This window comes from Lissotriton vulgaris, chromosome 1_1 (assembly GCF_964263255.1).
Source record: "Lissotriton vulgaris chromosome 1_1, aLisVul1.2, whole genome shotgun sequence".
NCBI lineage: Eukaryota > Metazoa > Chordata > Amphibia > Caudata > Salamandridae > Lissotriton > Lissotriton vulgaris.
The window spans coordinates 444,613,672-444,631,678 of NC_141685.1; the positions used below are offsets into that span (position 1 = coordinate 444,613,672).

At 46.5% G+C, this 18,007-nt stretch overlaps 1 protein-coding gene across 6 annotated transcripts in view; it reads left to right on the forward strand.

The window, feature by feature from the left end:
• The window catches only part of PATJ (PATJ crumbs cell polarity complex component), a 1,366,227-nt gene that overhangs the window by 624,543 nt on the left and 723,677 nt on the right, over positions 1-18,007 (forward strand). The window lies entirely within an intron of this gene.

Genomic DNA, 18,007 nt, shown 5'->3' on the forward strand with positions numbered 1-18,007 from the left:
GATTTCACCGTGTGTTGGTTACACTTTTGCTGCCTGGGTGAGTGTTCATGGTATGTATTCACCAATCCATGGCTGTCTTAGGGAACATTTATGTGCCTCTTTGCAGACAAGAAAGCAACTCTTCCTCAAAAGCTAAGAGCTGCGTGTTTATCTCGTTGTCTGAATGGAACGCTGGTCAACCCTTAGCCATCCCTTAGCCATAGTGTTGTGAAGTTTAAGCTCAGTGTGTTTTGCAGCTGGTGAGTGTCTAGAGATGTCTTGACATTTATTTCAAAAGGGATGTTTAAGATAGATCACCAAACACTACTTAATCATGGGGACCGCATTTCAGTGTGGTAATGCAATACATGATGGTAGAAAGTGTTTCTGTGAATGCATTTGTGTCTATGAATATTGGCAGCTACGTATATGTTTTTTGTCCCACAGTTGACATTTTGCTTAACTTAGTGAAACGTGTTTCGTACACGAAGTAAAGTTTCATGTTTAATTATAGTGCACGAGAATATACAGTATTGAGCATTCAGGTGGAATTAAATAAGGACTAATTGCATACAGTTATGTTATTCAGCATATTTATAGAGTGCGGACTGGGTCCCGGCGGCAGCTGCATCCTGTATGTAACAGCTGAGAGAGCGCAAACTGACCAAAATGTAGAAATACATCACACTTACACGTAGTAAGCACAAATCATGAAGAGAAATGCCATGAGTGCTGATAGTATCCAAAGTTATATTCTGAAATGTGTAGTTAATATAGAAGTTTAAATAGAAGTGGAACTAATACAGAGTTGTGTGAAGTAATGCGATTTTATTAAGCGTGATTATTCCCGAATCCATGTTGTGTAGCTGCTAAAATGTAAGATGGCATACGGAAACGTTGAAATGTGGTAGGCCTCAGGGCCAGAGCAAGGCGGGAGGGGGAAGGTGATTAAAATGCACAATATGGATTGCACTAATGTTTAGTATTAATGAGTAGGCTTTTTGATTTATAGACGTGTTTACCGAAATCAGTAGAAAATGAGTTCTAACATGCTAATAATTAAAGAAGAAGTTGAATGCTATAAAATGTAGTAGAGCTGGAAAGCTTTAAATGTTGATTTATACGTATTAGTTTGGGTCGAAGAATGTTGCAAGGCGGTTGGAAAACCATGAGAATTGGGATTAGGCTGCAGATGTCTGTCTGGAAGAGAAAAGGGGGTATTCAATTATTAATATAATGAATAGAAGCTTGTTCAAGAAATGGACCAGACATGGAGGAGGGTTCCGGAATGTTTAAGGGGTATCAGCGGGCCGGAGACGAGTCTGAGAAGCAAGGTCGACTCTAACCACAAGGCCTCATCATGGAAACAGCCAGAAGCTACATCACGTGAGGGGCGTCTCACGAGGGGCGTCCTAAATGTTGTTGGATTTTTGTATTAGGGATAGCACCCCTGGGTGGAGTTAGAGCAGACGCCTGAGGATCCTTTAGAGAGCGGATGGGTAGGCAGAGAGGGGCCATGATTGGAGAACTATAGGTTTTCACCAAGAGTTCGAGAGTGAGTGGCTTCCCTTGGGAGTCATTCACTGCTGACACCTTTGATAGATTGGGACCTGGTTAAGTAGGGATACCATCTAGAGCAGGGTAGGGAAAGCCTAACCTGTATTTTCCTTCCGCCTGTAATGAGTGATAGATTTCAATATGTGTCTATGCTAACGGCACTATTGTTTTTAGAACTAGTATTGATAGTTTCCGTTGTCCGTCTGAGGGCTTTCAGAGAACACGTGTACGTAGTTGGGCCCGTGTATTTGGTGAATCTCATCTTGAGATGCTTGTACTTGCAACTTATAATAAATCTTTGAAAGCTAGAAGTTGTTTGTGATCCTTTGAAGCAGAGTCCTTTAATGGGGGAACTAACTTGGTAACAGATGCACTTTCTTTCCTCAATGACAGGCAATAAAGATTCAGTCGGCCAGACTGGGGTTTTAGATCGATAGTGATAAGGTATTGATCAAAATCTCAACCCTTCCAGTTGGTAGCTATAGAGAATGGTTGCCTTCTTGAGGAAGGTGATCTAGGCCAGGTTAGATTACCCCAAGCCCCCTAGAGACCGAGGATCGGAAGAACAGCCTGCGGAAGAAGGACCGGATGACGTGAGACAGAAAAGCAGCAGTATCGGTCGAGAGTGAGTATAAAGGGTCATGCGTGTTAAGATTGCGGTGTTTTGTATTGTATCTATGTTGTAATGTTTGGCGGAGTTGAATGACTGTAGAGAGACTGTGGAACAGGTTGTGAGCGCGCGCAACCGGTGGAAATCTTAGGCTCAAGGAGAGCTTAAGTGGTTCGGGTGTATCGGACACCCAGAAGTAATTGTTAACCAGGGTGAAGGGGGTCATGAGGTACCAGTGACCACCCGAAGGACCAGATAGGGGGAGTGAGTGCGTGAGTAACAGACGCTGGTCGGAAGTTACTGTGTGCGTAAAGAACCTATCAGGGTGACGACAGACATCTCGTCAGTTGTGTTGATAATTACAGATAGACTGTGGACGTACAGTCGAGGGAAGTGACCGCTTGGTCGGAAGTAGTCATTTTTCGGAGTATGAATGGGACGCATGCATGACCGCGAGGAGAGCTGAGAAAGGAGGGGTGCTGCTGCGAAGCGGAGACTAGTGACGTCAGAAGGTGCCGCGCTGGGATTGGCCGGCCGGTGAAAGACCGCGCTGCGATAGGCCAGCTAGCTAAGCCGCGCTAGGATTGGTGGATTGTCATCAGGAAGTAAACAAAGTATTCAAGCTGGAAATCTTGCGCATAATTATGAAGTGTTTTAAATGGTTAAAAGCGCTGTTTAAAAGAGAACGTAGGGGATCGTATGAAGGGGAAGAAGCCCCGCCGGAGGGTACGCCAGCTCATTACATGGGGGTAAATGTTGGGCTGCACACGATTCTGTGGATCTCAGAGTGGAGTAAGATGACAGATGGAAATGAGGAACTCACGTTCCCGAAGTACGGGACGTATAGATTAGAGGTGCTACACAGATTAAAAGCAATTATGACCTCTACGAGACCCTTGCCTAGACCAACACAGTTTGAAGCCCTCAATGCATGGATTAGGGCAGCGCATGAAAAGAACATGAACAGACGGCAGGAGAGAGTGAAACGCTCGGTAAGAGCAGTGCAGGATGCCAAGTGGGATGAGGATGCTAAAAGATGGAGGGCGCATAACATGGAAGTGAACAAATTGTATCCAGTGTTAGAGATGCCCGGAAATAAAAGCCCCCTAGAAGAGGATGACGAGAGCGAGACAGAGGATAGCCTGATAAACAGATTATTGACGGACAGGCCGCCTCCGTATAACAGAGCAGAAGGGGATGCCGAGAAAGGGGGGGGCAATGCAAGAGAGCATGGGCCGCTTCCCAGTTCCGAATGGGATCCTGCTGCAAAGAAAGAACTGTCCCAGCCTAGCCAAGTGCAACAGGTGGTCGGGAGGTTTGTGGTGCAAAGAGCGCCAGAAATGGAGTGTGCCACATCCTACGCGTTACCTGATGCCCTACAAGTACCGGTTACCATAGGTCCTATAGTATCGGTATATGATCCAGACAGGGCTAGAGGGGAGGAACGAGTACGGAGGGACAGAGAAAGAGCAGAGATGGCAAGGAGGAATGATACGATCAACTCCTCAAGCCAGTTGCCGATACCAAGAGATTGGAGCACCCCAGTACCCATGGCAGGGGATCTGGGGGACATTAGATGGCCAGAGGATATGAGGGGATCAGGACGGAAATCCTTTCAGGAGTTAAATGAGTACATGAAGAAGTGGGATGAGGCAGTAGAGGCTCACAAGAACATCATAACTGCGGAAGCTGAAAGGGAAAGGCAGGACAGCAGAGCCCGGACTCACTGCGGGGCTGAAGAGAGCAGTCCGGAGTGGGACGGGAGGGAGAAAGACAGTAGGAGAGGCACCCATTGGGCCCGGAGTGGAGGTAGATCAGACCTGGAAAACGGAGGGGTGTCTCGCCCAATACGTAGTGATGAAGACAGAAGGGCTCGGGAGTACAGAGACAGCTTTAAGTGTATCCACTGTGTGCCAGACAATAGAGAACAGAGTGGGAGTTGCGAAAGGCCGCACCATAGTCCCTGTGATGACGGACATGAGCGCAGCCCAGGGAATATGGGAAACCAAGAAAGATCGTATCAGATACTGAGTGATACAAGGCCAAGAGGGGATGGGGATAGAACGGAGAATAACAGGGAGTCCTACTGTGAGAAAAGAGGAGAGAACGGACAGAGTAAGGTAGGGGGTAACAGGCCTGTGTTTCATCACCTTCCAAGATCGGATGGCCGAGCATGGGATCTGGAGAGATGGGAACAAGAGAGAGCACTCCCCAACTCTCCCGAACCCAAACGAAGGGCCCGGAGTTGGGATGGGAGAGACACCTGTGAACCTCCCTCGAAGGAGATATTACGAGCAGAAATAAAAGCCAAAAGGCTCGATGTCTCCAGCTTAAAGTCAGATCTGGATGATATGGTAGATGGTACCCTGCCCTTAGAAAGAATAGACATGTATGAGCAGGGTGAAATTCTGTTCATGGCAAAGGACGTAACTCGAAAGGCGAGAACAACCCATGAGAAATTAGTGGAACTAGCAGGCAAGTACATGGTAGACCTGTCAAGAACCAAAGCCTTACAGGGCAACCACAGGCTACATTACACAGATCGAGACCTAGATGAGAGGCGAACCATCGGATTGAAAACACACATAAGGGAACTGATCACTGGAATAAGGACATGGAGGGCCCTAGATAAGTGGGAAGAGAGGTGGTCCAAGAGAGGGACCGTCAGGAGAAGCACACTTATGATGACACCAGGAGGACAGCAGGGAGTAGAGACATACCCTTTGAGGGAAGTCGCAAATGGGACCTATGTCCACGTCCCTTGGAGTAGGGGGGATTTAGCTGCTTTTACCACCTCTTTCCCCAAATTGCGGGAAAACCCAGTGGAGTGGTATAAGCAAGTTGAGAGATTCGTAAAAATCTCAAAGGTCTTATGGATAGATTTGAACACGCTGTTTGACATAGTAGTGCCAGGAGATTTGTGGACCGCATGCAAGGTTAGCGCTGAGTGGCCCACCATAGAGCCCGAGAGAGATGCTAAGACTAATGGACCGTCCGAGAGTGTGATGGCAAAGTTCGAGAGAGTAATGACGTGGCTGAAAGATAAAGTGCCAATGCAAGACATAGATTGGGTAAAAATTGACCGAACCAGACAGGAACCTAAAGAGACAGTTCACGAATATTATGAGAGATTGCTGAAGGCGTTCAAACAGTATAGCGGTCTGGATGTAATGGATCCAAAGGACATAGGGCAGTTTGTGTCCAAATTCGTTTTGGGTCTGAGACCGGATATTAGTTTAATGATACAGCAACACTTGATCTGTTGGCAAAATAAACCCCTAGACGAAATACTGAGATATGCCAGGTACTGCTGTGATGAGATAGACTCCAAGGCTAAGAAACTAAAGGAGAAACTGATGGTGGTACAGATGCAGGCAGCAGGGAAGGGGGGACAGCAGCAACAGCAACCGGGAACAGGTACTGGAGGAAAGAAACAGTACGGTCAGAACAAGGACAATGGGGAGAACTCCACCTTTAGGCCCAGGATAGATATAACTGCTTTAAAGAAAACAACTAGGTGCCACCAGTGTAACGAGGTGGGACATTGGAAACGCGAGTGTCCCTATAATGTTGAGATAGGAGACGAAGAGGTAGAAGAGGAAGCGACCCAGAGTGCGCCTGCAAGAGGGGTAACGCAGTACCAGGGAAAGGTGCTCAAAGGGGGGGGGCCACCTCCCCGAGCTCAGTTCCCACAGCCACCCAGATTAGGGACTATGGGTAAGACCTATAGACAGATGCCACTGTTTGTCGGGGGAGAGGAATGTTATTATGTGGACCCACTAACTGGACAGAGAGTAGAAAGGGATGACTGCACCCTCGGGGCAGCTCTGGAGGTAGATCAGAGGGGACCCTACGTTGAGGCCGAAGTGGCAGGGTTCCCCACGACCTTTCTCGTGGACACAGGAGCCACCAGATCCACGATCAGGTCAGCCGCGGTGCCAGGCCTGCCCATGTCTGGAGAGACCATACAAGTGGTGGGGGTCGCTAACAGGAGAATGACTAGTCCTCTGACGGAACCCGTACAGGTGAAAATAGGGAAGTACAGTGATGAGCACCAGTTTGTGGTTTGCGATTCTAGTCCTGTATGTCTGCTAGGAAGAGACCTTTTGTGCAAGTTAAATTGCACCATATATTGCACACCACAGGGCGTGGAGGTATTGACTAATGATGATGATGCAGACTTTAAAGTCGCCAATTCCAGAATATGTGTGGAACTGTATCCCACTTTGACAGTAGACGAGCTCCCCTGGGATCTGAGAGAGACCGTTGCCCCGGAAGTATGGGATTTCACTGGGGAAGAGATTGGGTTGGTGAAAGGAGTAGACCCAGTGAAAATCGTAGTGAAACCTCATGCTGAGTTCCCAAGAACACCTCAGTATAAACTGACACCGGAAACGATTGCAGGTATACAACCCGTGATTGAGTCCATGATTAAGCAGGGAATACTGAAGGAAATCGTGGGTAGTCCATGTAACTCCCCGATTATGGGTCTGCAGAAACCAAATGGGAAATTCCGGATAGTGCAGGACCTCAGAAAGATTAATAACATAGTCGTTTCGTGTTGTCCAGTGGTACCAAATCCATCAGTGATACTGTTTCAGATACCGTTCCAAGCAGAATGGTTCACTGTAATTGATCTTTGCCAGGCTTTCTTTTCGATCCCTTTGGACGAAGAAAGCCATTTTCTTTTCGCATTTAAGCTGGAAGGTCGCGTCCTAACATGGTGTCGTATTCCTCAGGGGTATACAGAGAGCCCATCGATCTTCAACCAGCTCCTGAAGAAGAATCTTGAAAGTCTAGTACTGCCCCAGAGGTCAGTTCTGGTCCAGTACATAGACGACCTCCTTGTGGCGTCAGAGACAGAGGAAGCTTGCAGGGAAGACTCTATTGCTTTGTTAAACCATCTAGCCGAAAATGGGCATAAGGTGTCCCCGGGAAAATTGCAGTACTGCCTGACAGAGGTACAGTACTTGGGACACAGAATTGAGAAGGGGAAACGGAAGGTGTCACCAGACAGGATAGAGGCCATCATGAGGATGAATGCGCCTAAAACGCAGAGAGAAGTCAGGATGTTTCTAGGAATGGTGGGATATTGCCGACAGTGGATCGCAAACTTTTCACTGAAAGCAAAGCCCTTACAAAAACTGACGCACAAGGAGGTGAGTGATCCGGTACCATGGGACAAAGACTGTTTGATGGCGTTCCTGCAGCTGAGAGAGGACTTGTGTCGTGCTCCGGCTCTGGGAATGCCAGATTACGATAAACCATTCTTGCTCTATTGCTGTGAGAGAGAGGGATGCGCGCTGTCTGTGTTAGTCCAAATCCATGGGAATGCCCGTAGACCAGTCGCGTATTTCTCGGCTACTTTAGACCCAGTAGCCGCAGCGTTGCCCGGATGTCTCAAATCCGTTGCTGCAACAGGTGTCAGCATTGAGAGATGTGAGAATATTGTGATGGGGCACCCATTAGAGGTGCATGTGCCCCACTCTGTTGAATTGTTGATGACCAGGACTAAAACTCAGCATCTGACGAATAGCAGGCTCACGCGCTATGAGCAAGTCATTCTTGCTGCAGAGAACGTGACCCTCAGGAGATGCTCTGTTTTAAATCCTGCTACCTTAATGCCACTTCCAAATGATATTGAGGATGATGAAGAATGTACAGACCATGACTGCCTCGATGTGACTGAACTATGCACCAAACCAAGACCCGACATCGTAGATGAGCCACTGACCGACCCAGATGAAATTTTCTTTGTCGATGGCTCATGTGTAAGAGACGAAGTTGGGCAGTTAAGAGCAGCTTACGCTGTTTGTACAATTACTGGAGTAGTGGAAGCTGGATGCCTGGAAGGAGTACACTCCGCTCAGGTAGCCGAGATTATTGCCCTGACGCGTGCCTGCCTGGCAAGCAATCAAATCCGAGTCACCATATACACTGACAGTCAATATGGTTACGGGGTAGTTCATGATTACGGGCAGTTGTGGTCTCAAAGAGGTTTCATGACCTCTTCAGGCTCTCCCATTCGCAATGGAGAGTTTGTGCGCCTGTTGTTGGAGGCATTGCAATGTCCAGCAGGTATCGCAGTTGTGAAATGCACCGCACATACCAGAAATATGGACTTCGTGTCACAAGGCAATAGATATGCCGACGAAGTCGCACGGTATTGCGCGGAAACAGGGTACTCTTTCACCGAGGTGGAAGTGGGTGGAATAAATGTAAGGACTGAATTAGCTATGATATTGGAAACTGTTGATACTTGGGACGAACTGAAGGAGATGCAGGAAAATGCTCCTGACTGTGAAAAGGAAACATGGCAAAAGGCAGGATGTGTAGTGGGGGAGACCCATTTCTGGGTTTCAGCAGATGGCAGAGCAGTGTTGCCCAACGAGATGGTGAGCCCAATGGCCCGACAAATACATGGTCCTGTCCACCTAGGAAGAGATGCTATGCTGAGAGTGTTTAGACAGACCTGGTACAACCCCAAGTTCAGAGTAGCAGCCGAAGCAGTGTGCCAGCGTTGTGTGACGTGCCAGCAGTTGAATGTAGGGAAGAAGACACCAGTTGCACTGAGCCACATAGGGAGGTCAGGAGGTCCATTCAACCGAATGCAGATAGATTTCATTGAAATGCCAAGGTGCAGCCGCCTCCGCTATATCCTGGTGGTTGTTTGCGTTTTCTCCAGATGGGTTGAGGCATATCCTACACGCAGGTGCGACACCCTCACAGTAGCTAAGATATTGCTCAGGGAGCTTATCCCGCGCTTCGGGGTGCCGGCCTCTTTGGAATCAGATAGGGGAACGCATTTCAACAGCTCGCTTGTGAAAATGATTTGTGCAGCTTTGAATATAGACCAAAAACTGCATTGCAGTTATCGACCAGAGGCTTCAGGAATTGTGGAGCAAATAAATGGCACCATCAAGGCCAGAATTGCGAAGGTGTGTTCATCAACATCCTTGAGTTGGCCTGATGCGCTGCCATTGGTCCTTATGAGCCTCCGTAGTACCCCGGATAGGAGAACTGGTTTGTCTCCTCATGAGGTACTGATGGGAAGAGCAATGAGGTTACCTTCTGTCCCAACTGCTGCATTGATTAGCATCACAGATGATATGATCCTGGACTATTGTAAGGGGCTGTCTGACGCCATTCATTCTGTGTCCCTTCAGGTGCAGGCTGCCGAGGTACCATCGTGCCAGGACCCTTGTCATGACTTGCTTCCTGGGGACTGGGTCCTGGTGAAGAAGCACGTGAGAAGCAGCTGCTTGGATGTTCGTTGGCGTGGGCCCTTCCAGATCATCCTGACCACAAACACAGCCGTGAAAGTGGGAGGCCTGCCCAATTGGATCCACGCGTCGCACACGCGGAGGGTTCCAGCACCTCTGATAGAAACAGCTCCTCTCTCGGATAGACGTCCAGCAGCGGACCGAGAAGCCATAGAGGGGGCTAGACAAGCTGTAGAGGTGCCAGCGGAAGCAGGGAACGAGTCTGACCAAGCTGAGGACGGTCAGTACAACAGCGAGACAGACGACGCTACTGAAGGGGAAAGTAGCTGGGAGTACGAGTCAGACACTGACAGGTCTGACAGAGAGCGTGAACCAACGAGAAGAAGACGGAGTAGAAGGGTACGCGGAGAAGCTGATTGGCTGCAGAGAAGGAGCTCTAGCTTAAGGTCAACTCTGGAGAGAACCCTTCCTCCGATATCAGAAGACTCAGACCCAGAGGACGGTGCTCAGGGCGCTGAAGCACCGGAGTTGAGGAGGTCAAGAAGAGTGCGGGTGCCTAACAGAAGATACTCCACCCCTGAGTGGACATATCTGGTGACAGATGGCTTCGAAACCAGTGACAGGGAGGATCAGAGCGGTGGTGGTGTCCAGTTCTGAGCCCATCGTGACAGTGGAGATAAGATTGTTAGTGCCCGGTGTCGAACAAGAAGGGTCACTGACATTCATGCTCCCCCGTCCTCCCCGCCTCAGCAAGATAAAGGACATGTTTCTCACAGAATTGCAATTCCCTGATTTTGGTTCAAAGATATCAGCCGCAGAAGAGCACAATCTTCGTCTGGAAATATTGAATTTTGCTGTCGAAGCTGCAGGCGAGCGCCTGATAGTGGATGCTTAAAAGACTTTGTAAATAAGCGTGAAGAAAAGAAGATTACCTAGCGCCTAGGAAGCAGAGAATCTTAGGGACTTTCCCTGAGTGGATGGAGAAGGGCTAGGGTTGTCTATATTGGACTAAAAGGAACTTTGGCGGGAAAGGTTGTCAGCTTCCAGTTGCGTGGCTCTCAAGACAAAAGGAATAAAGAGACTGTAAAGGAAAGAAAGAAAGAAAGGAACTTTGTGCAGAGTTACAAGAGAGCCACACTATCTGACGAAATGGAGGCTGGTACCCAGAACCGCAGAGCAAAATGTATAATAGGTACACTAATAGTAGGAGTGATAATATTAATAGCTTTAGTAGTGACTGTCTCCTATGTAAAGGGACGTGAGGAAGAGGCAAAGGTAACTGATGTGAAATCTGTAGAGGCGCTTACACCCGCCGTTGCTGGTGGGAAAGGGGAGAACACACAAGAGAAAGCGTTATTAGCTGCAGAAGCTCGCAGGTTACACGTAGATGAGTCCCAAGGTGACTTTAGGTCAAATGCTTATGCAAAATTATTGTATGAATATGTGGATGCCATGGAGGTCAAGGACTGCTATGTCTGCATGCAGTTGCCGGCATCTGTGGATGAAGGCATTCGTTATCATCACCTCCCGCTGACATATGGCATTACATGTAGCTTATTGCTTAGTATATTTTATGGGAGAGATAGTTTTGAATACTATTTCTCCAATTATGACTCAGTGCTACCAGAAGTCCCAAATTATAAGCAGATGAACAAATGGGACTACTGGAAAAGTGAAGACAGATTGGCCAAGTTCTTCATTCCTTGGATTACATTAGATACTTCACATGCCCGCAGAAATAATCTGACATGTAAGGTGTCAGAGGTCGAGAAAAAGTTCATAGGGCAGGTGGATGATCGGAATAGGAGACAAAGGATTTTGAAAAAATCAGGACAAGGAAAAACAGATTGGACCGATGAAGAAAAGGTACACAAAAGAAAGGGTAGTAGTGGTCCAATAGCTTTAGATAGAACGCAGAGAGGAAAGTTATGTCTTCACAGAGCCAAAACGTATTATGAAAATGTATACGTGGGAGAAGTTAGCTGTGAACATGCTTTCAATTTAGAGTACTACACCAAGGACTTCCTGAAGGGAATGCAAGTGATTCCAAATGTATATTTCGTATGTGGAAGAAATGCCTACGTGAAGCTATTTGATAATTGGTATGGCTCATGTTACTTGGCAATTATCTTCCCTAAAATATACCATGCCCAAGACTTAGAGATCATCGAGGGCAAGACATCATCGAGGGGAAGGAGAGATGTAGGAGGCGTAGAAATGGTTGGAGATGTCTTTGGAGCTGTGTTCCCTTTTCTAGGATTAATTCTTAATGATGTTAAAATTAGACGACTAGCAACAGTCGTAGACAGGTTGTCTGCCAGTACTGCTCAGTCCTTAATGCTGGTAGAAGGAGAGATGCAATCGATAAGGGCTATGGTTCTTCAGAACCGTCTTGCCTTAGATGTCCTATTAGCAAAGGAGGGCGGAGTCTGTAAGGCTTTGAAGGTCCAAGAATGTTGTACTTACATTCCAGACAATTCGAAGCCCCTTGAAAAGGTTATTAGGAACATAACTGATATTCACAAGGAGATCGAAGACCTGAGCAGAGAAAATGTCTGGGAAAGGGTGGGCCAAGGGATAAGTGACGCTGGAGGTTGGCTCACCACCTTAGGCAAAAGTTTTGTGTGGAAAATACTAAAACCTATCATCATAATATTGATCTGTGGGATCGTGTTGTGGGGATTGGTGAGGGTATTCAAATGGTACAGATCAAGAAGGTCAGAGAGGGCTCAGAGAAAGCAGCTGCAGAGATTGGCTGCCATACAAGATAATCAGTACCGGAGTCTGAGGGCTCTAGAAACGCAGAAACGAGTTATGCTAGCAATCACTGCAGTTTAAAATGTTAATGATGACCCCGAGAGGTCATCAAAGGGGGGAACTGAGAGAGCGCAAACTGACCAAAATGTAGAAATACATCACACTTACACGTAGTAAGCACAAATCATGAAGAGAAATGCCATGAGTGCTGATAGTATCCAAAGTTATATTCTGAAATGTGTAGTTAATATAGAAGTTTAAATAGAAGTGGAACTAATACAGAGTTGTGTGAAGTAATGCGATTTTATTAAGCGTGATTATTCCCGAATCCATGTTGTGTAGCTGCTAAAATGTAAGATGGCATACGGAAACGTTGAAATGTGGTAGGCCTCAGGGCCAGAGCAAGGCGGGAGGGGGAAGGTGATTAAAATGCACAATATGGATTGCACTAATGTTTAGTATTAATGAGTAGGCTTTTTGATTTATAGACGTGTTTACCGAAATCAGTAGAAAATGAGTTCTAACATGCTAATAATTAAAGAAGAAGTTGAATGCTATAAAATGTAGTAGAGCTGGAAAGCTTTAAATGTTGATTTATACGTATTAGTTTGGGTCGAAGAATGTTGCAAGGCGGTTGGAAAACCATGAGAATTGGGATTAGGCTGCAGATGTCTGTCTGGAAGAGAAAAGGGGGTATTCAATTATTAATATAATGAATAGAAGCTTGTTCAAGAAATGGACCAGACATGGAGGAGGGTTCCGGAATGTTTAAGGGGTATCAGCGGGCCGGAGACGAGTCTGAGAAGCAAGGTCGACTCTAACCACAAGGCCTCATCATGGAAACAGCCAGAAGCTACATCACGTGAGGGGCGTCTCACGAGGGGCGTCCTAAATGTTGTTGGATTTTTGTATTAGGGATAGCACCCCTGGGTGGAGTTAGAGCAGACGCCTGAGGATCCTTTAGAGAGCGGATGGGTAGGCAGAGAGGGGCCATGATTGGAGAACTATAGGTTTTCACCAAGAGTTCGAGAGTGAGTGGCTTCCCTTGGGAGTCATTCACTGCTGACACCTTTGATAGATTGGGACCTGGTTAAGTAGGGATACCATCTAGAGCAGGGTAGGGAAAGCCTAACCTGTATTTTCCTTCCGCCTGTAATGAGTGATAGATTTCAATATGTGTCTATGCTAACGGCACTATTGTTTTTAGAACTAGTATTGATAGTTTCCGTTGTCCGTCTGAGGGCTTTCAGAGAACACGTGTACGTAGTTGGGCCCGTGTATTTGGTGAATCTCATCTTGAGATGCTTGTACTTGCAACTTATAATAAATCTTTGAAAGCTAGAAGTTGTTTGTGATCCTTTGAAGCAGAGTCCTTTAATGGGGGAACTAACTTGGTAACAGATGCACTTTCTTTCCTCAATGACAGGCAATAAAGATTCAGTCGGCCAGACTGGGGTTTTAGATCGATAGTGATAAGGTATTGATCAAAATCTCAACCCTTCCACAGCCATCTGTGTGACCCGCTTATGTGAGGATAGAGTGTGGACGGAAATACCTGCAAGGCATGGGAAAGCGAATTACATAAGGTTGAGAAAGTGAACTCGAGAGAAATCTGTTTCTAGGTGTGAATTAACCAAATCTTAGTTCTTTTTGTTCAAATATCTTTATTGTTTATTTAAAAGAGAAAATACATTTGTTATACATTGCAATACAACATATCAAAATCAAATATATATTAAATTAATATCGAAGAATTTCAGCATCAAAAAAGATGTCATACCAAGAGTTAATGAACTGGGATAAAAAGAGTTGTGAACATATCGTTACTCAGACAAGTAAGAAAATACATAAAAGATACGATCTTAGTTCTAAGTTTATTTGTGAAGCGGTGGTTCATGCCGTAATCTTGAGGCATACAGGGAGAAGGCATACTGCTGAGATTGTGTTCTTTGTGGGATTTTTATATGTTGAGTCTGACAAGAGAAGACAATGTGTTGTGTGTGCACCCTACCACAGATTTCCATCTTGCTTTTGAAGCAATCTGGTGTATTTCTCTGGAAGGTCCTGTAAATCATACCTCAATGCTTTAATGTGGATTCTTGCAAAAGCGAGCCAGTAGGAATGATTCTGGGATGTAGTGATAACCGCCAAGTAAAGTAAATTCAAACACATCTTAAGTAGAAAGTACCCTAAATCAAAGAAATAGAAACATCCTCTGACGGCTAAGGTAGTCTAGAACATGGTTTCCACCTAAGAAGCTTTCCCCTGGTAGGGGAAGTCTGTGATGGGGGTTGTTATTTTAAAGTTCATTCTTTGGGGTTATATGTGTGCTGTTTGTAAAACATGTGGGTAAGATGTCTATTGATTAGTGAAGTAAATGGGCCACAGACTATAAGGAGTTAATTAACAAAGCAGGAGTTGTATGTTGTGTTTTCTTGATTTTAGAAATCATGTCGTACCAGAGACTGGATCCCACTGAACACCTCCAGCTTTTTGCTGATGACAACCAGTCAGGAAATGTATGTGAAGAAAGGATGAATTACTCTGACTCTAGAAATGTCTAGTGATGGAGAAGGGAATCTGACTACTGCACTTTTTTAATTTAATTTTTTTAAATTAAATAGTCAAAACAATACAAGTGGAAATTGGCAACTCCCCATGACAAGTATAAACTCTTTTTTTTGTTACTATTTTTATTGGGATTTACAGTTAAGAACAAAGAGTGTGTTAAAGCAGAGATTTGGTGGTACAAGACATCATATAACCTCTTCACAAAAAATGCTAAGTAGAAGCATAGGTGCTGAATAGGAAAATAAACGAGGCAACTGTCAAAGCTTCCCAGTAGTGGGTGACCGTTGATGGGGCATTGCAGTATTGCCTACCTATTAGACTGTCTGGCAAACAGAGATGGTGCCCCTATAAACAAGCATTTGCAATGCAATAGGTCTCGCATTAATTAAGTTTGAGCTATTGGCATTGCTAAATATTGCAACACCAATTGCAATAAAAGTCTATAAATTGTAGGCCAAAAAAATTTGTATTTATTTTTGTAGCAATGGTGTCATGCTGCGCTTTACATGAATATGTTTAAAAGTAAAGTGGGCCATACTGCGATTGCTACAATAGTTAATTGTGGATGCATTAACAATTGATGTGTGCCCGGTGAAAGCGTGCACTGACGACTGATAGTGTCGGTGCCTGGTGAAAGTGTGCACTGACGGCTGGTGGTGTGTGCCGGTGGAAGCGTGCACTGACGGCTGGTGTTGTTTGTGCCCGATGAAAGCGTGCACTGACGGCTGGTGGTGTTTGTGCTCAGTGAAATCATTCACTGACGACTGATGGTGTCTGTGCCTGGTGAAAGTGTGCACTGAAGGTGTGGTTGTGTGTTGTGGTTGTGTGGGTGACAGAAATCCACTGTAATGCTTAAATACGTTGAAAGCGTGCACTGACGGCTGGTGGTGTTTGTGTCCAGTGAAAGCGCGCACTGACGACTGATGGTGTCTGTGCCTGGTGAAAGTGTGCACTGACGGCTGGTAGTGTGTGCCTGGTGAAAGCATGCACTGACGGCTGGTGGTCTGTGTGTGCCTAGTGAAAGCGTTCACTGATGGCTGGTGGTGTGTGTGTGTGTATGTGTGTGTGCCTGGTAAAAGCGTGCACTGACGGCTGGTGGTGTGTGCCTGGTGGAAGCGTGCACGGACGGCTATTGTTGTTTATGCCCGGTGAAAGCGTGCACTGACGGCTGGTGGTGTGTGTGCCTGGTGAAAGCGTACACTGACATCTGGTGGTGTGTGCCTAGTGGAAGCGTGAACTGACGGTGTGGTTGTGTGTGCCTGGTGAAAGCGCGCACTGACGGCTGGTGGTGTTTGTGCCTGGTGGAAGCATGCACTGGCGGCTGGTGGTGTCTGTGCCTGGTGAAACTGTTCACTGACGGTGTGATTGTGTGTGTGTTTGTATGTGTGGTTGTGGTTGTGTGTGTGCGACAGGAATCCACTGTAATGCTTAAATATGGTGGATTCCTGCCCTTTCCTTTTGGCGTAGGGCAGCGCATCATGGTGCCTTGCTGCGCTGCCCTCCGCCAAAATGCCATAATGAGGCACTTAGTTTAAACCTGTAGTTGGAGGTGAGGTTCAGCGGAAATCATTTTTGTGGACTGGCACTTATATTCCCTCATCAGAGTTTGACTCAGAGCAAGAAAAATAACCAGATGTGCCGATCGTGTAGTAGTGATGGGGGGTAGGGGGCGGCAGGGGGCGGGGGGTGGGTCACGAGCGCAGCTTTGGAGGGTGTGACTGGAGTTAAAGTCAGGGTGTGATCTGATGAATGAAAGGTGGTGGCACTGAGTAGAGGGGACGGAGTATGGAGTTACGTAGGTTGAGTTGTGTTGGGGGCGGAAGCGGGGCGTGTGTACTATAGAAGAATGAGGAGTGACGGAAACAGAGGAGAAAAAGGAGAGGAGCAGAGGATTAGAGAAACGTGGCAGGTGATATGGAAAGACGAAGGAAATGAGACGTTTGATAAAGCAATAGAGGTGGTGATGAGGACGAGGTTTCAGTCGCAAGGAGTAAGAACAGTCAAATATGTCCCTCGCATAACTTCGAAGAACATATTTTCTCATTCCATGCACATTTTGCAAACTCCTTGCTGATTTTCTCTAGATGTGAATTTCCATGTACAGAGGAGTTTGACGGAATAATGACTAATAAACAGGCCTCAGCTGTTGACACTACCCAGCAACGCTGCTGGCCATGACTAAGTGCCTCATTTTATCATGAAAGAAAGCCAGCCCGCGCCCCGGCCACGAGGGGCCGGAGAATGAAGCTACTGAGGGCTCTGGTGCCAGAAGATTCACGGATGTGCTGCAGCGGGGAAAAACGTGCCACAAAGGTCAAGGAAGGGCCTGGGTGAGGCTAGAAAAAGGAAGGTCAAGAGGCTAGCCAAAGTGTGTATATGAAATGTGTTTCCTGTGTCATGATCTAGACTTTTAACTAAAGAAATTCCTTTGTCGGGGCAGTGTCATGCAATTAACCTTGCAGTCGTTCAGTTCAAGAGCTATATGAAACAGACAATGGCGTTTTTATGCTGCGCAGTCCGCTCAGCGAGCCAAGGAAAGGGGCAACAAGAGGCAGTAAAACTAGCTCTCCATAGTGCAGAGTCATGCGGTATAGCAGAATAAATGACTGTGTCAGAGGTCATTATCTTGAAGTAATTGGCCTTGTCACTTATGATGTGCCTTTGGCTTAAACCCAGCAATAAGTGGCGGGCAATTATCTCATGATAAAGCTATCTAGAATGTATATTAATGGTATAGGAATGCAGTAGTGCGTTTGGTTCTTCATGGTTTTTATTGCTTAGAAACTGGTGCATTTGGGATAAAAAGACCCCATTAACAGTAAACTCTGTAAATACAACTATCTCCGTTTCATGCATGGTAACATGAAGGAAATTTGAGAAGCCCTCCAAGGGCCTTAGAGTGGGAGGCAGGGGGATGAGGGTTGTGGGGAGAACGAGTTTAGACACAAGGGGATTTGTTCAGGCTGTGGAGCCCAGTCTCCACGAGGTTTGGGGGCAGTCATAGGTCTCACTCCTTTGTCATTTATATGATGGGTCCAAAAATAAATATGCAAAGAACAAGAGTCCCCGAGGGGGACTTGTGAAAGGGCGTGCCACACTTGGGAAGGAAGCAGTACAGGGTGTGTGTGATCACTTTCACATCTGCTTTGATGTTCTCATTAGCCGCGCGGCTCACTGAGAACATCAAAGAGTTATTGAAAGTCATCACGCAGGCTGACAAATGGTGCGCGCGCCCGGCGCACATGCACTATACCCGATCTGCCTGCAGACTTTGGGAGCACTTTCAGAAGCCCCACTAAATATCTCGCTA